The sequence below is a fragment of the Rhinoraja longicauda genome, chromosome 12 (genome assembly GCF_053455715.1).
Source record: "Rhinoraja longicauda isolate Sanriku21f chromosome 12, sRhiLon1.1, whole genome shotgun sequence".
Classification (NCBI taxonomy): domain Eukaryota; kingdom Metazoa; phylum Chordata; class Chondrichthyes; order Rajiformes; family Arhynchobatidae; genus Rhinoraja; species Rhinoraja longicauda.
In genome coordinates, this window is record NC_135964.1 from 23,994,608 (window position 1) to 24,021,568 (window position 26,961).

The following is a 26,961-nucleotide window of genomic DNA, read 5'->3' on the forward strand; positions in this document are numbered from 1 at the left end:
TTCCCAGTTTCAATAACCTAACCATTAGCAGCAGTGTTTATGGGTACCAGTGTTTTACATTCCAGTATGTTCTGCCTAAATCTCCCTGTCAATCTTTCATTCTTTGACACACTCTCTTTGCTCTTTGTTGTGATATTTCTGTTTGATCGGTCAGATTTTCCCCAAATAATACTTATTTGAAAGGTCTTGAAATGTTTTATAACCTGAAAGGCATTACTGGTAAAATATGGGGCGAAGATTTTTATGTGGGGAATGGCCTAGAGCGATTTGACGCAATAAAAGATATGCAGTAATATTTTGATCACTTGACAAATGATGGAATGGAACTAATGGAAGACAACAGTATTGTGGCCTTTGAATTGAGAGAGACATTATGGATGATCTCAGGGAATACTACAAGTAGATATGCAAACCTTGGATTAAGCTTTAACAAATTAAACTTAACTGGATATATGAAAATGGGTAAATTGTGGTTAAGAATGACAAGCAAATAGCATTTGTTTATGCAGAGTAACAACTGTAGAGGTGCCTGTGGAAAGACCAAAATAGAAATTTCAAGTTCCATTGAGAGTTGGAGTAGGTCATAATGGATTGCTCCCAGACCTGAAGAGAAAAAGGGCAACGAGGGGGAGATTAGGTCCTCCTAAGGATCAACCTGGTCATCTCCGTGTGGAACCACAAGAGATGGGTGAGGTGTGAAAGCAGCATCTCTGAAGAGAAGGAGTGGATGATGTTTCGGGTCGAGACCCTTCTTCAGACTCCGGTGTATAAGAAATTACAGGGGCTCTGGCAAAGATATTTACATCACCTGTTGCCACAGGAGACTGGCTAATGTTCCTTTGAGGGTGTTGATAAGCTGGTTGTTCACATACGTTTTCCCAGAATCGTGGAGTCTCAAACTAGAGAGCATAGGTTTAAAGTGAAGGGGGAAAGATTTAAGGGACATGAGGAGCAAATATTTCACACAAAAGATGTTGGGTATACAGAACAAGCTGCCAGAGGAAGCTGGAGAGACGGGTGCAATGTTTAAAAGATATTAGGACAGAATAATAAAGGTTTAGATGGATTTGGGCCAAATGAAGGAGAATTAGACTTGCTCAGATAGACATCCATGTTGGCATGGTGGGTTGGGAGGAAGGGCCTGTTTCCATGCTGTACAACATGATGACTGTTCTGGGTTTTCTTTGATTATCAAATCTATTTAATAACTGTACAGCCATTCATTACAATTTTCAAATGTTTATTTTGATCAACTAAAAACGAGATAATAATAGTGTAAGGAATTTCATTGGGTATTTTCCCATTTTCATATTTTTATGAATTATATCTATGATCAATTTCATTAAAAATAATATTGTATTCATAAAACTACTTAAACTGAAGTTTGAAAATCTGATACTTTGGAGTAACTATCAAAATCACTTTTTAAATTTAAATATATTTTTAAAAAACAGTTAATTTCCTGTTGCGTGTCGGTTTTTTAGGATTAGCCGAGTGTAAGGACAAACTGGCTTTAGGGAATAGTAACAGGAAACACAAAAGTAAGAAAGAATCAGTGGCAGAGGACATCGTCACCATCTGTCGGACAAAACACCAGGTTAGTCACAACTACCAGTTTAGTTTTGTGAAAGTACTGCACGTAATTGTTAATTATTCACAAAATGCTGGAGTAACTCAGCAGGTCGGGCAGCATCTCAGGAGAGAAGGAATGGGTGACGTTTTGGGTCGAGGACCTTCTTCAGACTGATGTCAGGGGGGCGGGACAAAGGAAGGATATAGGTGGAGACAGGAAGATAGAGGGAGAACTGGGAAGGGGGAGGGGAAGAGAGGGACAGAGGAACTATCTAAAGTTGGAGAAGTCAATGTTCATACCGCTGGGCTGCAAGCTTCCCAAGCTAAATATGAGGTGCTGTTCCTCCAATTTCCGGTGGGCCTCACTATGGCACTGGAGGAGGCCCATGACAGAAAGGTCAGATTGGGAGTGGCAGGGGGAGTTGAAGTGCTCAGCCACCGGGAGATCAGGTTGGTTAAGGCAGACTGAGCGAAGGTGTTGAGCGAAACGATCGCCGAGCATGCGTTTGGTTTCGCCAATGTAAATAAGTTGACATCTAGAGCAGCGGATGCAATAGATGAGGTTGGAGGAGGTGCAGGTGAACCTTTGTCTCACCTGGAAAGTTTGTTTGGGTCCTTGGATGGAGTTGGGGGGGGAGGTAAAGGGATAGGTGTTGCATCTCCTGCGGTTGCTGGGGAAAGTGCCCGGGGATGGGGTGGTTTGGGTAGGAAGGGACGAGTGGACCAGGGAGTTATGGAGGGAACGGTCTCTGCGGAACGCAGAAAGGGGAGGGGATGGGAAGATGTGGCCAGTGGTGGGGTCCCGTTGTAGGTGACGGAAATGTTGGCGGATGATTTGTTGGATACGCTGGCTGGTGGGGTGAAAGGTGAGAACGAGGGGGATTCTGTCCTTGTTACGAATGGGGGGAGAGGGAGCAAGATCAGAGCTGCGGGATGTAGAAGAGACCCTAGTGAGAGCCTCATCTATAATGGAAGAGGGTAAGCCCGTTTCCTGAAGAATGAGGACATCTCTGATGCCCGAGAGTGAAACACCTCATCCCAGGCGCAGATGCGGCGTAGATGGAGGAATTGGGAGTAGGGGATAGACTTTTTGCAGGAGACAGGATGGGAAGAAGTGTAGTCCAGATAGCTGTGCGAGTCTGGGTTTATAGTAGATGTCAGTCACTAGTCTGTCTCCTGTGATGGAGATGGTGAGGTCCAGAAACGGGAGGGAGATGTCGGAGATAGTCCAGGTATATTTAAGGGCAGGATGGAAATTGGAAGTGAAGTGTATGAAGTCAGTAAGTTCTACATTGGTACAAGAGGTAGCACCAATGCAGTCGTCGATATAGCGGGGGTAGAGTTCGGGGATGGGGCCAGTGTACATCCGGAACAGGGATTGTTCGACGTACCCGACAAAGAGGCAGGCATAGCTAGGGCCCATGCGAGTGCCCATAGCTACGCCTCTGGTTTGGAGGAAGTGGGAGGAGTCAAAGGAGAAGTTGTTAAGGGTAAGAACCAGCTCTGCTAGGCGGAGGAGGGTGTTAGTAGATGGGGATTGGCTGGTTCGGTCGAGGAAGAAACGGAGGGCTTCGAGACCATCCTTGTGGGGGATGGAAGTATAGAGTGATTGGACATCCATTGTAAAGATGAGGGAGTGGGGGCCTGGAAAACGGAAGTTATCGAGGAGATGGAGAGCATGTGAGGTGTCTTGGACGTAGGGGGGATAGGATGGAGTCGAGGTAGGTGGAAATAAGTTCGGTGGGACATGAGCAGGCAGAGACAATGGGTCTGCCAGGACAGTTCTGTTTATGGAAAAGGAGGTAAAATCGGGCCGTGCGGGGCTGGGGAACAATAAGTCTGGAGGCATTAGAGGGTAGATCGCCGGAAGTGGTGAGGTTCGTGATGGTGCTCATTAGAGGGTAGATCGCCGGAAATGGAAAGTAAACTAACAAGAAGAATAGGTCTGAAATTTAATAACATCAATGACAAGATTTATGCGCCTGTAATGCTACTCAAACTGCCTGAAAGGGAATAATTTAACATTCTATCAGTCCCACATACGGTAACTTGTTTTCATTTTTAATTATTAATTTTATTGTACTTTTTCTTTCCATATCTTTTCATTTTTAGTAGTTTAATCTTTCTTTCCAATTTCTCTTTCTGCATCTGATTCTATTTAACTCAACTTCAGTTGTTAATCTGTCCCTTTCTTAATACTTAAATTTTATTGCTGCTATAATTCACCTCCATCCCTGTTGCCTCATTGCTGTGGGGGAAAAAAATCTTTGAGCAAGACAGGAAAAGTCTGAAGCACATTGCAAGATGATTCACTTCACTGTTTTGCCATTTTTCGATTGTGCACAAAAACAAAGTAGGATTAAGATTCTCCAGATACTGCTCCTGAAGCTGTCAATTTAAAAATATTATGTAGCAGTACATTAAAAACACTGGGTTACCATCAAAGATTACACGACAAAGCACGCAAAATAAGTTAAACGAATATACAGAACAGATTCATAGCTAGGGTACTGTTTGATTCACCTCTACCCCATTGAGGACATTGGACTTTATCTAAGGAACTGATTTGCTACCATGCTGAGAACTATCTTCTGCACTCTGTATCTTCCCCTTGGCTCTATCTATTGTATTGAATTTGAACTGATTGGATCTATGTATGGTATATCTGATCTGTTTGGATAGCATGCAAAACAAAGCTTTTCACTGTACCTTGGTACATGTGACAATAACTAACCTAATGACTAGAATGGAACAGGGTAGATGAAAATATTACATTTTGGAAGAACCTATAGAAAGGAAGTCTGAAGAAAGGTCTCGACCCAAAACATCACCCATTCCTTCTCTCCAGAGATGCTGTCTGTCCCATTGAGTTACTTCAGCTTTTTGTGTCTATCGAAAGGAAGATGTAACCCCGCATTGACTGAACACTTTATTGAACCTTAAAATTGTAAATTATACGCAGTCAAGTCAGATATAGACAGATCTAATATAAATATGAAATATCAAATAAGTCAACTAATGCACACATTTTTTTAAATGCCGAGGGATTTGGCAAGTGAGGGAAAACCGGCCACGTCAGTACATAAATATGAAGCCTGTAACAAGTGGTCGTGAATTGACCTCTGATCAAACAAATATGCAGCAGTGTTTCTGCCCACATTATTACCAGCAGCACAACTTTTCCCTTGCCCGTTTAATTTAAATTTGTTCCAGAAATCCCCTCATGACATAATTCAGAGAAGCCATCCCCCCAATACGTGAGAAGAATGGCAAATGCACCTCGATGCGCATGAATCACATCACCATTGCATCCCCAGCCCAGTCCCATCTGCCAAATAAGCAATTCTGCCCTCAGCATTTAGCAGAATCATCAATACAAACTGCTTTCTTAGTCAACACCCCCAGTCACTAATAGGAAAACCATCTCTGTCAAACATAAAATAAGTATTTCGTCTTCCAATGAGTGTGAATGACTACTTCCTTTGTAAATGAAATTTGATTGTTGGTTCCATGGATAGAATTACTCCACTTTATATAAATGTTACCATCAAGTCCATCTCTTCTTCAGTGGCAATAAGGGAGAAATGAAAGAGAGATGGAATTCAAGGATGAAGACTTGTGGAAAACTTACAACTGTCCAATCCAGGACAGTTTACCAAAGATAGACACAAAATGCTGGAATGACTCAGCGGGACATGCAACATCTTTGGAGAGAAAGCGTTTTGGGTCGAGACCCTCCTTCAGACCTTTTAGCGCACTTTACTAAGGATAAAGAGATCCTACATCCTCCATTTCATAATTAGCTCCCAGATTAAAAATTAGGCCTATTTCTTCCTCTCTACAAACACCATTCCCAATTTAGGCCCATTCTTTCATTTCTGCAAACAGTAATTCAACATTCATTAAAGATAAGTCATTATTTTCACTGAACATGCAAGAAATTTATGGCACTTTAAATCAATAAGTAGAAGCGACTTAATACAACTCCACCTTGATGTGAAACCAACCCTTGCTATAACGTTCTTACAACAAGAGAAAAAGCATCTGGACAGTGAAAGGGCATCAGAACAGGACCAATATTTCTAGATATGTATAATGGAGACACAATTGCATTAACAAAATTCAACCAATGGCCAATCCGCCCTGAGCCACAATGCCTTTCATTTCCACCCTGACTTCTACCCTTTGTTTCTTTGACTCCCTTTCCACTTTTCCCTGTCTGCTTTCCTCTACGTCTATTTTCTCATTGCTTTCTCGTATTTGGCCCACCATGAATAATACCATTTCCTTCCACATATGCAGCCTGTCCTGGTGAGTTACTCCTGCTGTTTGTTTTTTACCCACGATTCCAGTATCTGCAGTCTTTTGTGTCGCCATAAATAAATGAATATTGACCAATTGCTGAATCTCTCTCGTTGTCCACTGTTGCTTATCCTTTTACATCCAATATTAATGATGAATTGTCAATTCACCATTCTGTTTGAATTATGCTTCTGACCCTACATCCTTCCCTTCACAATATTGACTATTTATGTGTCTGTGCACTGCCTCCCACAACTTATTCCACCAATATAAGTCCTGAAATGAGAGAAATAGAGTTAATGATTTGGATGCACATGAAGAAAGTATGAAGAAGAATCCCCAACCGGAGGGCTGTCCACCCATTTCACACTACGGATGCTACCTCACCTGCTGAGTTTGTTTTTGCCAATGATTTGGGTCCATAAACTTTCATTAGGACTGGGGGAAAAAAAACTATGGTGGATCTGGAGGAATTGTAAATGGAAATAAGAGAGTAGTTATCCTGATGATTGTTCTTCCTCAATCTCATATGAGATATCATTGGAACATTGCAGCTGGATATAAAGGCAGTTAAATGGGGAATTAAAGTGAGAGGCAGCTAATAATTTGGGAAAATATTTATGGACTGAGTAGATGTGTTCTGCAAGATGGTTGCCATTTTTTGGAGTTCCAGTCAAACGGAGCATGCATAATGAGGAGTGAACGAATAAACTGGATTGAAAGTGGATCATAAGTTCATAAATCATAGGAGCAGAATTAGGCTATTCGGCCCATCGAGTCAACTCTGCCATTCAATCATGGCTGATCGATGGATTGCTCGGTTCACCTGTAAAAAGATTTCTGGTCGATACCGAGAATAGAGGCAAAAATGGGTAGATATTGCATTTCTGAGAAAAATTAATTCAAGTCCTGAACAATGAGAGTATAGGAGGTAAACAGGCAGGAAAATGTCATAGGAAAGGGAAAGGCTAGTGATGGAGGAGTGAATTAGGATGTTGTCTAAGGAATGCACCTTAAGAATACTGTCCGAAGTACTGGACTGGATCTACATTTGGTAAAGCTCATTCAAAACATTTAATTTCATAAATATTCTAACTTTCAGAAAAAAAGCTGTTCATTCATTGTTGATATTGTAGCTTATTTCTCATTCTTTAGTTTTGATCCCTTTTGTGATCTCACTCATCTACCTCTATAACCTTCAACTCTCATCCTCGTGTTCCAGTCGTATATTCAGCAAAAGGCTCACTCAGGACCACAATGAATGTAAAACATTTAACATGTCATAGGCCATTATCTTGACCAATGATCTAATGATATCTCAAATGGCTTTCAATACTGGAATAAGTCTTTAGATAAGACAGAGCATTAGATGTGCACACTTTTCGTGTGGTCATTTAATATATTATTGTATCATGCTGAGTGATCTTCTGACTGTTTCCAACATTTTCTGTTTTTATTTTAGCTTGAAACGTTTTATGCCTTTTGTGTGACAAACGAAAATTTTTGCCTTATAGCCTTTTGCCAATGTTTATTACAAAAGTTGAACTTTGAACTAAGCACACTTCAGCTATATTTTTGATCTACTTCAGACAGGTTGTCAGGCATTCCCCAACAAAATTCTGAACCTGGGGTTTTCCAAACTGGGCCATTACCCATATGAGCTAACAACATCAATCAATAGGGTCATGATCTGTGCAGCCAGCCCGCTCCCCTCTCCCAAAGCCTCTGACCTCTGTGTCAACCCTGTCTCTTCTGTGACCAATTCCACTTAATTGGAATATTACCTGACAAAATAAAGCAGTTCATAATAACTCTTTTCTGTATTACAAACAATATACAAATTTATTAGGTTGTTTTAACTGTTAGTTTCCGAGAGGTGAGGAGGACGAGCTTCCACTTTTGAAATTTGGACTTTGAAGTGGTTGAGAGTCCTATGCAGAATCATTAGACACTATGACGGATGGTGCCCAATAGGTGGGTAGTGCATTACTTAACATGTCATGCACTTTTTCTGTTTGTGCATGGCTTTTGTATGTCCCATTGTACAGAATGTGGTTTCCTGGATGCTCCTTTTCCATTTTCAGTAGTCAAAATCCAGATAGTCCCATGAGAATGAGGATGTTAGACTTTTAGTTTAGTTTAGATACACAACGTGGAAACAGGCCCTTCGGCCCACTGAGTCCATGCCGACCAATGATCACTCATACACTACACACTAGGGTCCATTTTTTACAGAGGGCAATTAACCAAGAATAATAATAATATTCATTTATTGTCATTGCAACGAGTACAACGAAATTAAAAAATAGCCAATCCTGACGGTGCGTACAAACATATATGCAATAAATGCAAAAACAAATAAATACATAAATACAATTAAATACAATTATGTTAAGTACAAAGATTTTTTAGTGTTGCCTAGTGCAAAGGTAGTGTTCAGTTCTCGTATGGCCCTGGGGTAAAAACTGTTCTTAAGTCTGTTTGTTCGGGATTTTATCGACCTGAAACGTCGACCAGAGGGCAGATGAACAAACAGACGGTGGCCGGGGTGGGATGGATCTTTTATTATTTTGCCTGCTCTACTGAGGCAGCGTAGGCTGAACAGGTGCTCCAGGGAGGGCAGTGAGCAGCCGATGATTTTCTGGGCCGTCGTGATGACCCTCTGAAGGGCCTTCCTGTCCTTTTCTGAGCAGCTGGCATACCATGTGGTTATACAGTATGCCAGCACACTCTCGATGGAGCAGCGATAGAAGGACAACATGAGCTTCTCCTGCAGGTTGGTTTTCCTGAGGATCCTCAGGAAGTGGAGTCTCTGCTGTGCCTTCTTTACTGTGGTGATGGTGTTGGTAGACCAGGTGAGATCCTCTGCGATGTGCGTACCCAGGAACCTGAAAGCTGGTACCCTTTCCACACAGACCCCATTGATGTAGAGTGGGTCGTAATCTCCACTGGTTTTCCTAAAGTCAATTATAAGTTCCTTTGTTTTGGAGGAGTTCAGGACCAGATTGTTCACTGAACACCATGCTGCCAGCCTTTGGATTTCATCCCTATAGGCTGTCTCATCTCCTTCTGAGATGAGTCCAACCACAGTCGTGTCATCCGCGAACTTGATGATGGTGTTGGTGGGATGGGTGGGGGCGCAGTCGTGAGTGTAGAGGGAGTAAAGGATGGGGCTCAACACACAGCCCTGTGGTGAGCCGGTGCTCAGTGTAATGGTGGAGGAGAGGTGAGGGCCTATTTTGACTGTCTGGGGGCGGTTGGTCAGAAAGTCCTTGATCCATTTGCAGATGGTTTGGGAAAATCCAAGGTCGGAAAGTTTGGTGACCAGTCTGCTCGGGATGACCGTGTTAAAGGCAGAGCTGAAGTCGAGGAAGAGCATCCTCACATAGCTCCCCTGGTGTTCAAGATGGGTCAGTGCAGTGTGAAATGTGTGAGGGAACCAGAGCACTCGGAGGAAACCCACGCAGTCACAGGGAGAACGTACAAACTCTGTACAGATAGTACTCTTGTCAGGATCGAACCGGGGTGTCTGATGCTGTAAGGCAGCAACTCTACCGCTGCACCACTGTGCCGCCCTGTTGATTGTGTTTGAGACATACATTTCTGATGTTTTCAAAGAAAAGTCTTCAATGTACATTCCTTGTCCTTGAGATCTCATGCTGTGATGGAGCTTGGAGAAAATGCTCACATTTGGTGTATGCCATGCGAACAGTGAGATTCATCTATTGGAATTGATTGAGCATGACCAGTGCCTCATTTCTGGGGATGTTGGTTTGGTAGGGAACACTGACATTGGTCTACTTTTCCAGCCAATGTGTTTTGGGGATTTTGTGGAGACAGTCTTTTGCAGTGATTTCTGTTGGTTGCTCATGTCTTCAAAACATGTAGGAGGACAGTGATCACAGCTGCTGAGTAGATCATGAGGTGACTTGTCTCTGCACCTCAGAATCCAGCTCTCGCATCCTTTAGCTTATACAATTTATTTTTCACCAACAAGTTGGCTTCATTTCAGATGTAGGTAGTGCCACGCAAAGAACCTATGTCTTAAAAAGCATTGTGTACTTGATGGCTTTGCGATGCATTGTTTGTTGAGGCTTAGTTTTCTGCATGTAATGTAAGAACCAATCCCTCCCTTGACCCTTATTTCATTGAATTTAACTAAATGAATGCCATTGGTTCTCATACACAAACATAAGTATCGGCATATTGAGCTGCAAATCTGCTTAATATCTATACTTTAAATAGATTTATGTTTCTTATTTTCCTCTTGGTTTGGCTAATCCTCTGCTATTATTTCGTGAGAAGGCTTGGACTGTTGTTTATTCATTTGATCAAACCAAAGATGGCGCCCAAGCCAGGTGACTGCGTGCTGGTTCCAGAAGTGGATCTGTAATCATTCATTACATTTGTTCCACTCTTTTAAACCTCTACTCCAACAGCTTGATTGTAATCATGTATAATCATGCATATAACAAAAAAAAATCACTCTACCTTGGTACACATAACAATAAACTAAACCAAACCAAACATAAAACAAAGGAAAACCTGAGACTCCATTAACTTAGTTACAAACTTTAGTATGTACTAGACCAAGTGGACCCGTTGGGCCTAAACCTCTCCTGCATTGGTGCAGCACCCGTCCTCCCCCTTCCCCTCTCTCCTCAACCACATTATCACTAAAGTGACAATGGTGAGTAAGGTGGGCCTAAAATTGCCACGCTATCGTGTACCGTTTTGGCTGAAGTTCAGTCACAAGCAGGATAACAAACGAGAGTTTTAGTAAATAGATATATTTCAATTAAGTAGTTAACTAACGTAATCAACCACTACAGGTGATCCAGAAGTGATACAATCAAGGGTTCTTAGTATCTTAAGCACTTGGACTACATATCATTTTACATCTTAAATGAAGACATCAATGGAATTGAAATAATTTAATGTAATACGGTTGTTATGAGATGTGAAGTTTTACAATCAATCCTTGTTTTGGAAATGAGAAGTTTCAGTACCAAAAAAAGAAATTGCACTGAAAACATTTTAAGGCATAATTTTTAATGGTTATGAAAATCTGCTGATAAATTTTTACAACCCTGTGTAGGAGTAGACAAAGGGATTTATTGTAGACGACACCTGGAAAACAAAAGTGACGAGGGAACAACTAATGAGAACATGAGAAATAGATGGAGGAGTAAGCCTATTTACTCTACTGCATTTAAATGAAGATCATGACAGATCTCTTATTTCAGTGTTACTTCCTGGCAATGACCCATATCACTTGATTCCATTAATATCCAACAATCTATCAATCTCATCCTTAAATGCTCTCAAAGCGTGAACCTCCATGCTCCTCTTGGGGAAAAAAGGATTAGAGATCCAGTACCCTCTGGGTAATGAAGGTTCTTCTTACTTATTTCCTGAAGAGCTGACCCTGTATTTTGAAACTGTCACACTGGCTCTAAGCTCTCCAGAGAAGGCAACTGCATCTCTGCATTACATAATTTTGCATGTTCCAATGAGATCACCTTTCATTCTTCTAAACTTTGGAGCATTTAAGGCAAGTCTGTTTTCTCTTCAGATGCTAAGCCCTTGTCCATTAACTCAATCAGCCTTCATCTTTCTTGAAGCCTCTCAAATTCCTTTTCACAACTCAGCTTTATGTCATGAACAGACTTGGATATATTGTCCCTGATCCCCTTAAGCAAATATTGAGCCAGTTTGTGAACATCTAGAAATTCAGTACTGAAAATGTCTTGCAAACTGAAATGACCTATTATTGAATTAAAAAAGATACAAAATGCTAGATTAATTTAGCAGGTCAGGCAGTATCTCTGGAGAACGGAGAGGCAACATTTCAGGTCAGGACCCTTCTTCAGACTGATTGTAGTGGGCAGGGGGAAGGAGAAAGCTGAGTGGAGGCTGGACAAAGCCTGGCAAATGGCAGGTAGATGTGGTGAAGGTGGGTTTTAATTGTCAGATGATTAGATATAGACCAGAAGACCAAAAGTGAGTCGTTAAGGATGGAAGAGGCATGAAATATGAAGTCAGAAGAAATAATCTAGGTGGAAGGGGATGAGGGGAATGGAAAAAGATGAAATGGGTTGAAATGGGGCACAGGGAAAAGAGAGAGAGAATAAAAGGGGGGGGGGGATCGGAGCTGTTTACCTAAAATTGGAGAATTTGATATTCATAATTATGCGGTATAAATATCAAATTAAGCTACCCAAGCGAAATATGAGTTGCTGTTCTTCCAATTTGCATGTGGCCTCACTCTGGCAATGGAGGAGGTCCAGGTTAGAAAGAACAGTACAGGAATGGGAAGGGAAGTTAAAATGGTTAGCAACCAGGAGATCCAGCAGGCCCTGGTGGACCGAGTGCAAGTGTTCAACGAAATGGTCGCTTAGTCTATGCTTGATCTTGTCAATGTAAAGGAGGCTACATCAGAAGCACGGAATGCAGTGCACATAAATTTTGTCTCACCTGGAATGACAGTTGGGGTCCCTGGATGGATGCGAAGGAGGAGGTATAAGGACAAGTGTTACATCTCCTGCAGTTGCAGGGGAAAGTACCAGGGGAGGGGTGGTTTGGGTGGGAAGGGATGCGTGAATTAAGGAGTTGCAGAGGGAACAGTCTATGCGGAAAAAGGAAATGGGTAGTGATAGGAAGATGAGACTGGTCGCAGGATCACGTCGAAGGTGGCGGAAATCTTGGATAATAATGTTTTGGATGCGGAGGCTGGGTGTGGTGTAGGGTAAGCACCATGGAAATCCTATCCTTGTCCATGTAGGGGGAGGGGGAACAACCCATATCAGTATTTCTAGCCCCATTACTAAGCATGATAATTTTGTCTAGTAATCTCCAATGTGGCATATTATTGGAGGCATTCTGAAGGTCCAAGACACACATAAACTGGTTCCACACATAAATTTTCAACCACAAGCAAAATTAAACAGATTTGCTAAACACAAATTCCCTTTCATTTATCCATGTTGACTCCACCCAGTTTTATTATTAATCCCTAAGAACCCTGTTACTAATAACAGATTCCAGAGTTGTAAAAACAGCTATAAAATTACCAGTATCAGTAACATATAATTTATTGTATTGATTGTTGCTTCATTCTACCGGCATAATTAATTATTACTGTCCAGAAGAGGCAAGCCCTGGATTCTGAGGTAAATTTGCATGGTGGACCTAAAGCTTGGATTAGAACTCACAGGTTGAGTTATAAATAGAAAAGCGATGCTTAAAATAAATAACTGAACAAGTTCATGGAACCTTCTTTGTATAAATGATTAACTTTAAACAAACCTAGAATTATCAGAACAGAAAGTATGACAAAGTGTAGAAACAAGGAACTGCAAAGCTGATATTTTAAAAAAAGACACAAAGTGTTGGAGTAACGCTGCAGGTCAGGCAGCATCCCTGGGGGACAGGGATAAGCGGTGGAGTGGGTTGGGACCCTTCTTCAGTGTGACTTATTTAGATCATTCACAGACTAGTGTTAGACAAAAATCTTTAGCTGCTACTGTGAAAGATCTTTGCCAAAAAATCCTAAAATGTAAAAATACGTTAGGTTATAAGTTTGTTGCTAATTGAACTTGCATCAGATAACTTGTTTTCTGTTTGTATCAGAAATGGCTAGTTTTGCTGTTGTTATCCATTTGGAATATGAATCAGGTTTTTCTCTCTTTCCCAAGACAGCCTGATTTGATAACTATTTCCTTCAGATCTAGATTTCACAGCTTTTACATCCTTTGTATTCTCTTCTCAACTTATTAACCAAATAGTTTTATCAATAGTTTATCACCGGCAACCCTGGCCTCACCCAGTCAGAGATATTCGTTTTGTCTTATCCATTCCTGCCCCACACTCTTTGCAACTTAAGTCTAACACTTTTTATCTTTCTCCATTCTGAAAGGGTCTTCAACCTGAAAGCTTAACTTGGCTTCTCCTGTGTTGTTGAGTACAGCATTTTCTGTTTTTATTACCTTGCAAACTGTTTGTTCTCGCTTTCTTCTTTGGAGACTACTGAATGCCTTTATTTTCTGCATTAACATGAGGATTTTTGCCAGTCATTAAAAAAGACAGTCTTTAAATTATCATGGGTCACAAACGTAGAGCTGAAATTCTAAAGCTAGTTCAAGCCCCAGATCTCGGAGGCCTGTTTAAGTCTGTTACATACTTTTAGTTTAGTTTAGAGCTGTTGCAGTTTTGTTCTGTTGCATAAGCTTAACAACATTGAAAATAATTTACTTCCTTATATATTTCATCACGTATCAAAGAAAAATGTACAATTTTATTGGTTTTCATAAATTTGCCATTTTATTGGTAGCAATTGCCAAAAAGATTTGAAGATCCGTTTAAACAGATTTATCTTTTTTTCCATTGCATTTTGAACTATAGATGCTTATAGCAGAGAATGCAAGATTGGTATTGGTTTATTATTGTCACATGTACCAAGATGCACTCGGCATCACAGATAGATAGGGTAGTCAAGAAGACTTTTGGTACTTTGGCCTTCATCAGTCAGCGCATTGAGTATAGAAGTTGGGATGTTATGATGCAGTTGTACAAAACGTCGGTGAGGCCATGCTTGGAGTACTGTGTTCAGTTTAGTCACCCTGATACAGGAAGGATGTCATTAGCTGAAAGAGTAAAGAGAAGATTTACAAGGATGTTGCCAGAATTTGAGGGCCTGAGCTAAAGGGAGAGGTTGGGCAGGCTAGGACTTTATTCTTTGGAGGGCAGGAGGATGAGGGTGATTCGATCATTATCGAATCATTATCGATCATTAAAGACTCAGCGTCTTTGAGTATATGAAAAGCGCTATATAAATGTAATGCATTATTATTATTATTATTATTATTATTATTATTATGGGAACAGATAGAGTCGATGCACAGTCTTTTACCTTGCGTAGGGGAATTGTGAACCAGAGGACATAGGTTTAAGTTGAGAGGGACAAGATTTAATACAAACCCGAGGGGCAACCTATATATATGGGATGAGCTGTCAGAGGAAGTAGTTGAGGCAGATACTAGAACTAGAACAGCATTTAAAAGACACTTGGACAGGTATGTGGATAGGAAATGTTTAGAGGGATATGGGCTGGATGGAGGTAAATGGAACTAGTTTTGATGGGGAACCTTGGTCACCATGGAAGAGTTGGGCCAAAGGACCTGTTTCTGTGGTGTATGACTCTACGACTCTATACAGTGAAAAACTGTTGGCGTGCGACCCAGCCCAGTCATACTGTACATGTGTACAACAGATAGTGCAAAGAGGAAAACATCAGAATGTCGAATACAGTGTTACAGCATTTTTGCAATTCAGTTATAGAGAAAGTGCTGATAAAAGAAAAGTCCAAGTGCTGCAATGAGGTAGGTTGGGAGATTGGGACCCTTAAATCGTAAGAGGACCTTTCAGAAGTCTGATAACAGCACAAAAGGAGTTGTTCTTTGGCCCATGATATCGATACAGTCACTTTGCTGGAATTATCCAATACTATCCAGTTTTCTTTCTATTTTCCCCACAGCCTTTCATATTCTCCTATTTCAAATACTTGTCCAATTTTATTTTTCCCTTACCTTATTGAGAAAATTATATTGATATTCCATAATTAATAATGTACCACATAAAATATTTTCCCAATCAAAATGCTAAATAATTTTAAAACTTCCATTACATATTCCCCTAATATCCAGTGCTTTTGTGAAAAAAATGTATAGTGATTTTTATGATTTAAAATGCCTTGATTGTTACAACCCATTAAGTATTTTTGAGGGGGAAAAAACTAATTGTTGGAGGAACTCAGCAGGTCAAGCAGTTTCTGTGAAGGAAAGGGGATGGTCTACATTTTGGGTCAAGACCTTGCATCAGAATTAAGATTGTAGAGGGAAGAGACCCAGAATAGAGAAATGAAAAGTAGGTTGGTAGGTGATCGGTGGAACCAGTTGAGATGGAGAATAATGAACAAATGGAGTCAGGAGGGGGAGGACGTGTTTGTTTGGATACAGAAGATAGGCAGAAACAGATGCAAAAAAATAGTAGATGAAGGTTGGTCAGGTGAGGAGAGGGGAAGATAAAGACAGAAGTTGGAAGGTGATAAGTGGAACCAGACAAGAGAGGGGTGATGGACAGATAGAACTAGATGGGGAAGGAGATAGGAAAGGTAGCCAAAGGAGGGAGAACCCACGTGAATAGATGTGAGGGTGATGGGAAGATGAAACCAGGTGGGATATGGTGATCAGTCCAGATAGGTGGGGGAGAGGGTGGCGGCAATGAAAAAGATGAACAATGGGAAAAGGAACAGAACTGGACAGGTAGGAATGGAAAAGGAACACAGAGTGGGAACTGAGTTACTAAAGTTGGAACTGTAGCTGCCATTTTTGTACATCAGTGGTGTTGGTATTGATTTATTATTGTCACATGTTCCAAGATACAGTGAAAAGCTTTGTCTGCCTGTTACCTAGTCAAATCATACCATGCATGAGTACAATCAACCCATACACACAGTATTGTGCAGATGAGTGGTTAGTCTTTAATTGAAAATGAATGAGGGAAACATTATGGCCAAGAATGGATAGTTTGAAACAGTGTATTTGAATTGTTTCCATCCACCAAAACAATGCGCATCTAGAATCTCATTGTTGCTTGGTTCTCAAGCCTTGGAAATAGAATTTGAACTCATAAACTTCTAATTTAAAAGTGGTCATCAGAGAGCCATATCTGATGCTCAAGTGGTTCCACAATCTCATTACTAGATTTCCATTTTTGAGTCTGTACTACATAAAAGCTGAGGTTCTTTGTACTACAAGCTGTTCAACACTGAACTGTAGAGGCTGAACCATGACTGAAACAGTTTAAAATAAAATCTAGAATAAATATACTTGGAAAGAAACTATCCTGGAAATCGTCATCATATTGAATCTCATTTGTATGCATGGAGCAGTGTGAATTTCATGAAGGTGAATTTCAGTGTGGATTTTAGAAGCCATGAAGTTAAATTGAGGGACCATTTTTTTTCTCTATTGCAAGCATTGGTATCCCAAAATATTTGAAAGTTGAAATATGACCTCGTATATTCTTTATTGAAATGCAGTGGTTGATGTTACGAGGGGAGAACATTGCATCATAATGCCCTGGAAGTAAACTCGTCAGATTTATGGATTTAAAAAATATATTTCATTTATTATATATTAATATTATAGATTAAAACTGCGACCACCATGTTCAAGAATATCAATTAAACACTCTCGATGTAGATTTTTGCATCTTCAGTACCCTTTCTGCAACTTTGCTCTGCTACCCTTCCAGTGGTTTTGGGAGGAGCTTCAGCGGCAATCCGTCCATCGGTCGTGAGATGGCGCATGTGAGCGCCTTCCTCCCGCCCGACCGGCTCACTGACATCATCATCCGGGCCAGGAGCCGATGCCCGGCCGAGGGGGTTGAATGATTGGGGAAGACTTGAGGCTGCGGTATGAGATGTGGGCAAAACAAAAATAATATATTACCAAGAGAAAACGGAGTGAGAGAGAGTGAAAGAAAGAAAGGAAGGAAATAATTTTTAAAAAATCAAACAACTAGAGGTTATGTAGCATTAAAGGAGTATTTTCGTCAGAGGTTGAATTTGTTTTTGAAAATAAAAAAGTAAGAGGCAAACGGGGGCGGGACTGGGGAGACATGTTTCCCCCATATTGAAATCGGCTGTGGGAAGTTTGAATTCCTTCCTGCCTCCTTTTTTTTTTAAAATCCCCCCCCCCCTCGCCAGCCGCTCTCCACAGTTTTCTTCCTCCCCGTGCGTCTCGCTGTCGTCGCAGGCCATTGCGTCTGCTCTGTTTGTGCAGTTTTTTTTAATAACGCGCACCGCCGCCATATTGTTGTGTGGCTCGGTCTTGGCGTGAGAGATAGGGGGTTTGGTTTTGACTCAGGCAGAAGGGTAACGGTAGAGTAGGAGGGGAAAAGAGAGAAAAAAATAGGTGGGAGAAAGAGGGGTGGTGGCGAGAGAAACAAGACGAAGAAGAAACTGCAGCAACAGGGAGGGAGAGACAAGACAGACTGAGAAAAATAATATAAAGCCTTATATCCACCCCTCCCCTGTTCAATCTCGCCCTCTCTACGCAACCAGGCTCGCAGTCCTGGCAAAGGAGACCTAATTCCTGGTAAGGCATGGGACTCTCGTGTCATTATAAATTATGTTTTATTCAATTTCTTGGAGGGGCTCGGTTGAGATTTTATTTTATGAATTGTCCGCGTTTCGTGCACCCTCCCCCCCCCCCCCCCCCACATTTCCTCTTTTTGCCCCTTCCCCATGAAAGAGGGACTGCGATGAGCTTCTGGAAAGTCGAGAGAAAAAAGGTTGGATAGTGATGGAGCTGTTTACATGTCTGATGGGGTTTATTTGACGGCGAGGGTGAAGCCGGCTGCTGCCTGCGTGAGGAGGAAAATGGCTGACAGACTCCCTTATCCGGCTCTGAGGGGGAAAGCGCCCGATTTTGTGCAGAAAGTCTGTGTTGGTTTGATGTGTCATTGGGCTTAATACAAGGTGTCGACCTTTTCCCCACTGTGTTAAAAAAACAAGTGATCATATCTGTAGACTGACTTGGAATGGAATATTTACCATTTCCTTTCTTGGACTGTTAAACACCATTTCTGAGGTGGAGTGATTTTTCTGATGGAAAACGTAGGCCCTGACTGCCTGAAATGTTAGGCCTAATTTATTTCGCGTCTTAAAGCTCCCTTTTCTCAATACACCTTTGTATGATTCAAATATATAATTTGAAGTAGCATTCCTAATGTAAACCGGTGTTCCACGCCTATGATTGTGGCAAGTGTCGTTAGACATAAATGTGGAGTCATGCACAGAGTTTGAAATTTAAAGATTGACGTGGAGATTGAGCTGCGAAATGTTCATTTTTCCAGAAACGAGATGTGGCTTACAAATCTGACTTGTACTGAAACATCAATAACCTCCAGACAAAGTTCTTATTCTGTCGGCAACTTTGTATATTTATTGGTTGAGTTGGGTAAAATAATTGTACCTGTAACCGTGAAAAGGCATTCTCTTACTGAAGCAGTAAGATTGTGTGATATGGGATTATTATCGTTCTCGGCAATTTGCAATAACCTTAGGCAAGTCACCGAGATCTGTGTTATTATTTATAAAAGTGGTCGATACTTTTCTAGTATGAAAGTTACATTATATCACTGGTACTTGTAAAACAAAAACCAGAATTTCCTATAATAAATTAGTGTCAGCTATAATATGTTTGATAGAATATTTCAGAAGGTCTCCAACTAGGTCTGCACGGTGGTATAACGGCATGAATGAAGTTGATTTCAGCAGAAGTTTAAAATATCCAAACTATTAGATAAATTGCCTACACTGCAAATTAAGAAACAACTGTTGCTTTTTGGGTTTTAGTCTAAAAAGTAAAGCATCCATTTCAGATTTTGAATCTACATACTTAGCAATTACTACAACTTAGTAATTTTGTATTACTGACAAAAATGGTTGCGATGAAGGATTTAAACAATTGCAGGGTTTGTCATTCAGAAAACAGTGTGTAAAAACAGTTTTTTTGATTTCCAGAAATTGAACTACTTGGCCAGCTGTGTAATTTGTGACCAGTGAATGGCATTATCAGTGGGATAAAACAGAAAATGCTGGAATCATTGAACATTCAGGCAGCATATGTGAAATTAGAAAAAAAAATTGTAGCTAATGTAATTTTGCTCGTATCATAATTTAAAACAAATTACTGGTGTAACCCTGGAATCATTTGTAGTGTAAACTGATGAGTTCTAATAAGTTCACAGTGAATTTTCTGTAATTATACGGCCGCTGTGTCTGAGATACGAAAACTTGACAAATCCATTCCTTGTACAGGAAGGTGATTTCTAAAAAAAATAATGACTGGTTTCAAACATGCAACAGTTATGAGCAGATTTTCACCAAGCTGACAATCTGGGTTACCATTTTATATAGGGTGGAATCTTGATGTGTGGATAGCCATTGACAATGTGCCTAAATTACACGTGCACACACGATTTATCTTTCACCGTTTCCCCATTCTTTTCTGAAGGTGCTGATTTACTGGATATTGTTCCATGGACAGCAGCAGGCCTCGGGTATATTGCCCAAATAATGATCTTTGATGCAAAAACCTTGACAATGAATGTTGACAATGATTTGACTACTGATAGCATAGCAGTCGAGATCATTGCATTGCAGTCGAGATCATACACACTCTGTAGTATGGGACACGAGAAAATATTCAGGAACAAAACTATTGGCTGATTCTTTTTTGTCACTGTTTAAACCTAATTCCTTTCTCCTACTTCATCTAATTTAATCTCGACCTGAAAACAATTTCCATCTGAGCAGAAGTTTGTTGGAACTAATCTGAATGTGGAACCTGTGGGTTTTATGATGGTACTTCACCCAGATGGTGTCTTCACAACTATGTCATGGGAACAGTATGCTCAAGGGATTTCTTATTCTCTTGATTTGTTTTTGAATTTTTATTGGCATACCATTTATTGAATCGTACTGCAACTAATCAAAATGTCATATTTGAATACATAGTGTTGCGGTTATCTTTTGAAATGGATGTACTGAAACTGAGGGAGCTTCTATGTTAGGATAAGGATTAGAAAATGATACAAGTTTTAAGTTGTTTGTGGAAGCAAACTGCAATTCTTTCATAGCATCAGCAAAATATATATTTGTCACTTGCAGCCAAGATAATACGTCAAAACTGGTCTGAAAGTGGATCACAACAAAAAAATTATTGTTCACAATCTAATGCATGAAATTTATTGGAGAAGATGTTGCAGTGAATTAGAATATATATCTAAGAAGTGATCAACGTGAAATTCCAGCCCCCCCCCACCCCCATAAATGTTTTATTTTTGTGCAAAAGAATGATTGGTTTGTCAAAATAAAGATGTCGAACGGAAGGTTGCAAAATTGGAATGTTTTAAATTAGCAGTCTCATTCAAGAGTTGGTCCAGGCAACAGAATCTTAATAGGAAGGGAAGGATAAGCTGAAATGCCTGGGGAGAAGAGCAATGTTGAATGTCCAATGCATGCAAATGTTAAGTAAATTGGGGATCTGGCATTGTGGCTTGGCTGCTTGTTCCATGTTCCATGTAATCTAATTTGAAAAATACTGTAAAATGTTAGGTGATTTATCTTTATCCGCCCCTCTATGTCTTTCCCCTCTCTGGTCTTTCCCCTCTCTGGTCTTTCCCCTCTCTGGTCTTCCCCACCTCTCTGGTCTTCCCCACCTCTCTGGTCTTCCCCACCTCTCTGGTCTTCCCCACCTCTCTGGTCTTCCCCACCTCTCTGGTCTTCCCCACCTCTCTGGTCTTCCCCACCTCTCTGGTCTTCCCCACCTCTCTGGTCTTCCCCACCTCTCTGGTCTTCCCCACCTCTCTGGTCTTCCCCACCTCTCTGGTCTTCCCCACCTCTCTGGTCTTCCCCACCTCTCTGGTCTTCCCCACCTCTCTGGTCTTCCCCACCTCTCGGGTCCTCCCCACCTCTCGGGTCCTCCCCACCTCTCGGGTCCTCCCCACCTCTCCGGTCCTCCCCACCTCTCGGGTCCTCCCCACCTCTCGGGTCCTCCCCACCTCTCGGGTCCTCCCCACCTCTCGGGTCCTCCCCACCTCTCGGGTCCTCCCCACCTCTCCGGTCTCCCCCCCCCTCTCCGGTCTCCCCCTCTCCTCTCCGGTCTCCCCCCCCCCCCTCCGGTCTCCCCCCCCCCTCTCCGGTCTCCCCCCCCCCCCCCTCTCTGGTCTCCCCCCCCCCCTCTCTGGTCTCCCCCCCCCTCTGGTCTCCCCCCCCCCCCTCTGGTCTTCCCCCCCCCCTCTGGTCTTCCCCCCCCCCCCCCCCCTCTGGTCTCTACCCCCCCCTCTGGTCTCTACCCCCCCCTCTGGTCTCTTCCCCCCCCCTCTGGTCTCTTCCCCCCCCCCCCTCTGGTCTCTTCCCCCCCCCTCTGGTCTCTTCCCCCCCCCCTCTGGTCTCTTCCCCCCCCCCCTCTGGTCTCTTCCCCCCCCCCTCTGGTCTCTCCCCCCCCCCTCTGGTCTCTTCCCCCCCCCTCTGGTCTCTTCCCCCCCCCTCTGGTCTCTTCCCCCCCCCTCTGGTCTCTTCCCCCCCCCTCTGGTCTCTTCCCCCCCCCTCTGGTCTCTCCCCCCCTCTGGTCTCTCCCCCCCTCTGGTCTCCCCCCCCCCTCTGGTCTCTTCCCCCCCCCCCTCTGGTCTCTTCCCCCCCCCCTCTGGTCTTCCCCCCCCCCCCTCTGGTCTCTTCCCCCCCCCCTCTGGTCTCTTCCCCCCCCCCTCTGGTCTCTTCCCCCCCCCCCCCTCTGGTCTCCACCCCCCCTCTGGTCACCCCCCCCCCCCCCCCTCTGGTCCGTCCCCCCGGTCTCTCCCCTCCCCCCCTCCCTGGTCCCGCCCCCCCCTCTCTGGTCTCCCCCCTCCCCCCCTCTCTGGTCTTCCCCCCCTCTGTTCCCCCCCCCTCTCTGTTCCCCCCCCCCTCTGGTCTCCCCCCCCTCTGGTCTCTCCTCCCCCCTGGTCTCTCCCCCCCCCTGGTCTCTCCCCCCCCCTGGTCTCTTCCCCCCCCCCTGGTCTCTCCCCCCCCCCCCCCTGGTCTCTCCCCCCCCCCCCCCCTGGTCTCTCCCCCCCCCCCCTGGTCTCTCCCCCCCCCCCCTGGTCTCTACCCCCCCCCCCCTGGTCTCTCCCCCCCCCCCTGGTCTCTCCCCCCCCCCCTGGTCTCTCCCCCCCCCCCCCCTGGTCTCTCCCCCCCCCCCCTGGTCTACCCCCCCCCCCTGGTCTCTCCCCCCCCCTCTGGTCTCTCCCCCCCCCCTCTGGTTTTCCCCCCCCTCTGGTCTCTCCCCCCTCTCTGGTCTCCCCCCCCCCCCTCTCTGGTCTCCCCCCCCCCCTCTGGTCTTCCCCCCACTCTCTGGTCTTCCCCCCACTCTCTGGTCTTCCCCCCCTCTCTGGTCTTCCCCCCCCTCTCTGGTCTTCCCCCCTCTCTAGTCTCCCCCCCTCTCTGGTCTTCCCCACCTCTCTGGTCTTCCCCCCCTCTCTGGTCTTCCCCCCCCTCTCTGGTCTTCCCCCCCCTCCTCTGGTCTTCCCCCCCCTCCTCTGGTCTCCCCCCCCTCTGGTCTCCTCCCCCCCCTCTGGTCTCCTCGCACACCTCTGATCTCCTCCCCCCCCCCCCCCTCTGGTCTCCTCGCACACCTCTGATCTCACCCCCCCCCCTCTGATCTCACCCCTCCCCCTAACTCTGGTCTCACCCCCACCCCACCCACTCTGGTCTCACCCCCCCTCTCTGGTCTCACCCCTCTCCCTGGTCTTACCCCCCCCCCTTCTCTGTTCTCCCACCCCCCCTAGTCTTCACCCACCCCCCCATCAGGTCTGCCCCCCCCCATCTGGTCTTCCTCCCCCCCATCTGGTCTTCCTCCCCCCCATCTGGTCTTCCTCCCCCCCATCTGGTCTTCCTCCCCCCCATCTCTCTGATCTCCCCCCCCCCACCCCCTTCGGGTCTCCTCCCCTTCTCTCTGGTCTTCCCCCCCCCCCCTCTGGTCTCCACCCCTCTTTGGACACCCTCCCCCCTCTTTGGACCCCCCCCCCTTTGGACGTCTCCCCCCCCCTCTGGTCTTCTTCCCCCCCCCTCTCTGGTCTTCTCGCCCCCCCCCCCTGGTCTTTCCCCCCCCCCCCACCCCTCTCTGGTCTTCCCTCCCCCCACCTCAGGTCTTCCCTCTCTCTCCCCCCCCCGGTCTCTCCCCCCCACTATGGGCCACCCCCCCTCCACCGGTCTTGCTCCCTCTCCCCTCCACCGGTCTTGCCCTCTCTCCCCTCTCTCCTCCCCCGGTCTTGCCCCCCGCCCCGCCCCCAGTCTTGCACCCCCCTCCCCGGTCTTGTCCCCCCTCCCCCGGTCTTGTCCCCCCTCCCCCGGTCTTGCCCCCCGCCCCGCCCCCAGTCTTGCACCCCCCTCCCCGGTCTTGTCCCCCCTCCCCGGTCTTGTCCCCCCTCCCCCGGTCTTGTCCCCCCTCCACCGGTCTTGTCCCCCCTCCCCTCCCCCGGTCTTGTTCCCCCCCCCCCATCCCCCAGTCTTGTCCACCCTCCACATGTCTTGCCCACCCCCCCCCGGACTTGTCCCCCCACCCCCATCCCCGGTCTTGCCCCCCATCCCCGGTCTTGCCCCCCCTCCCCCGGTCTTGCCCCCCTCCCCTCCCCCGGTCTTGCCCCCCTCCCCCGGTCTTGCCACCCCTCCCCCAGTCTTGCCCCCCTCCCATCCCCCGGGCTTGCCCCCATCCCATCCCCCGGCTTGCCCCCATCCCATCCCCCGCATCCCATCCCCCGGCTTGCCCCCCTCCCATCCCCCGGGCTTGCCCCCCTCCCATCCCCCGGGCTTCCCCCCTCCTCCCCCGGTCTTCTCCCCTCCCCATCCCCGGTCTTCCCCCTCCCCTTCCCCGGTCTTCTCCCCCCTCCCCTTCCCCGGTCTCTCTCCCCCCCCCCCCTCGGTCTTCCCCCCCTCCACCGGGCTTGCCCCCTTCCCCGTGCTTGCCCCCCTCCCATCCCCCAGTCTTGCCCTCCCCTCCCTGGTCTTGCCCCCTCCACTCCCCTCCCCAGGTCTTACCCCACCACTCCCCTCCCCCCCGGTCTTGCCCTCCTCCCCATCCCCCCGGTCTTGCCCCCCTCCCTAGTCTTGGCCCCCCCTCCCCTCCCCCCGGTCTTGCCCCTCCCCTCCTTCGATCTTGCCCTCCCTCCCCTCCCTCGGTCTTCCCCCCCTCCCCGGTCTTGCCACCCCCTCCCCTCCCCCGGTCTTGCCCCCCTCCCCATCCCAGGTCTTTCCCCCCCCCCCTTCCCTCCCCTGGTCCATTCCCCCCCTCCCCATCCCTGTCTTGCACCTCTCTTTGCCCCCCTCCCCGGTCTTGCCCCCCCTCCCCTCCCCTGGTTTCTCCCCCTCCCCTCCCCGGTCTCCCCCCCAACCCCCCCCCCCCCCACCTCTTCCGGTCTTGCCCCTCCTCCCCTCCCCCATGTCTTGCTCCCCTCCCCGCTCTCTCCCCCCCCGGTCTTGCCCCCCCTCCCCTCCCCCGGTCTTGGGCTCCTCTTCCCTGCTCTTCCCCCCCCCCCTGCTCTTCTCCCCCCCCCGCCTTCCCCCCCCCCCGGTCTTGCACTCCCTTCCCCCGGTCTTGTCCCCATCCCCGTCTTGCCTCTCCCTCGGTCTTGCCCGCCCTCCCATCCCCCGGTCCTTGCCCCCCCCCCTCCCCTCCCCCCCCCAGTCTTGCCCCCTCCCCTCCCCCGGCTTGCCCCCCTCCCATCCCCCGGGCTTTCACCTCCCCCGTCTTCTCCCCTCCCCCGTCTTCCCCCCTCCCCTTCCCCTCGGTCTCCCCCCCTTCCCCGTGCTTGCCCCCTCCCATCCCCTGGTCTTGCCCTCCCCTCCCTGTCTTTGCCCCCACCACTACCCCCTCCCCCCGGTCTTGCCCCCCTCCCCATCCCCCGGTCTTGCCCCCCTCCCCTCCCCGGTCTTGCCCCCCCTCCCCTCCCCTCCCCCGGTCTTGCCACCCCCCTCCCCTCCCCCGTCTTGACCCCCTCCCCCGGTCTTGACCCCCTCCCCCGTCTTGCCCCCCTCCCAGGTCTTCCCCCCCCTACCCTCCCCCGGTCATTCCCCCCCCCCCCCTCCCCATCCCCGGTCTTGCCCCCCCTCCCCGGTCTTGCTTCCCACCACCCTCTTCCCACCACCCTCTTCCCACCACCCTCTTCCCACCACCCTCTTCCCACCACCCTCTTCCCACCACCCCTCTTCCCACCACCCTCTTCCCACCACCCTCTTCCCACACACCCTCTTCCCACCACCCTCTTCCCACCCCCCTCTTCCCACCACCCTCTTCCCACCACCCTCTTCCCACCACCCTCTTCCCACCACCCTCTTCCCACCACCCTCTTCCCACCACCCTCTTCCCACCACCCTCTTCCCACCACCCTCTTCCCACCACCCTCTTCCCACCACCCTCTTCGCACCACCCTCTTCGCACCACCCTCTATCGCACCACCCTCTTCGCACCTCCCTCTTCGCACCTCCCTCTTCGCACCTCCCTCTTCGCACCTCCCTCTTCGCACCTCCCCTTCTTCCCACCTCCCTCTTCCCACCTCCCTCTTCCCACCTCCCTCTTCCCACCTCCCTCTTCCCACCTCCCTCTTCTCACCTCCCCCTTCCCACCTCCCCCTTCCCACCTCCCCCTTCCCACCTCCCCCTTCCACCTCCCCCTTCCCACCTCCCCCTTCCCACCTCCCCCTTCCCCACCTCCCCCTTCCACCTCCCCCTTCCCACCTCCCCCTTCCCACCTCCCCCTTCCCACCTCCCCTTCCCACCTCCTCTTCCACCTCCCTCGTCCCACCTCCCTCTTCCCACCTCCCTCTTCCCACCTCCTCTTCCCACCTCCCTCTCCCACCTCCCTCTTCCCACCTCCCTCTTCCCACCTCCCTCTTCCCACCTTCCCACTTCCCACCTCCCTCCTTCCCCTCCCTCTCCCCCCGCCTCTTCCCTCTTCCCCCTCCCTCTTCCCCCTCCCTCTTCTCCCCTCCCTCTTCCCCCCTCCCTCTTCCCCCTCCCTCTCCCCCCTCACCTCTTCCCCCTCCCTCTTCCCCCCTCCCTCTTCCCCTCCCTCTTCCCCCCTCCCTCTTCCCCCCTCCCTCTTCCCCCCTCCCTCTTGCCCCCTCCTCCCTCTTCCCCCCTCCCTCTTCCCCCCTCCCTCTTCCCCCCTCCCTCTTCCCCCCCCTCTTCCCCCCTCCTCTTCCCCCCTCCTCTTCCCCCTCCCTCTTCCCCCCTCCTCTTCCCCCCCTCCCTCTTCCCCCCCTCCTCTCCCCCCCTCCCTCTCTCCCCCCTCCCTCTTCCCCCCTCCCTCTTCCCCCCTCCCTCTCCCCCCCTCCCTCTTCCCCCCCTCCCTCTTCCCCCCCTCCCTCTTCCCCCCCTCCCTCTTCCCCCCCTCCCTCTTCCCCCCCTCCCTCTTCCCCCCCTCCCTCTTCCCCCCCTCCCTCTTCCCCCCCTCCCTCTTCCCCCCCTCCCTCTTTCCCCCCTCC

The 26,961-nt window shown here is 47.2% G+C and overlaps 1 protein-coding gene across 6 annotated transcripts in view; it reads left to right on the top strand.

Moving 5' to 3' along the window:
- Window positions 1-26,961, top strand: part of usp9 (ubiquitin specific peptidase 9) — a 185,580-nt gene that overhangs the window by 1,477 nt on the left and 157,142 nt on the right. For 2 of the 6 annotated variants that reach the window (XM_078409185.1, XM_078409187.1), the window contains exon 1: window positions 17,374-18,035. The exons of 1 other annotated variant lie outside the window; for it this stretch is intronic. The gene's annotated coding sequence lies outside the window, so the exon portion shown is untranslated. Of the gene's footprint in view, window positions 1-1,484; window positions 1,598-17,373; window positions 18,036-26,961 lie in introns of those variants that run through there. 3 more of the 6 variants (XM_078409182.1, XM_078409186.1, XM_078409184.1) reach the window with 2 other exon arrangements.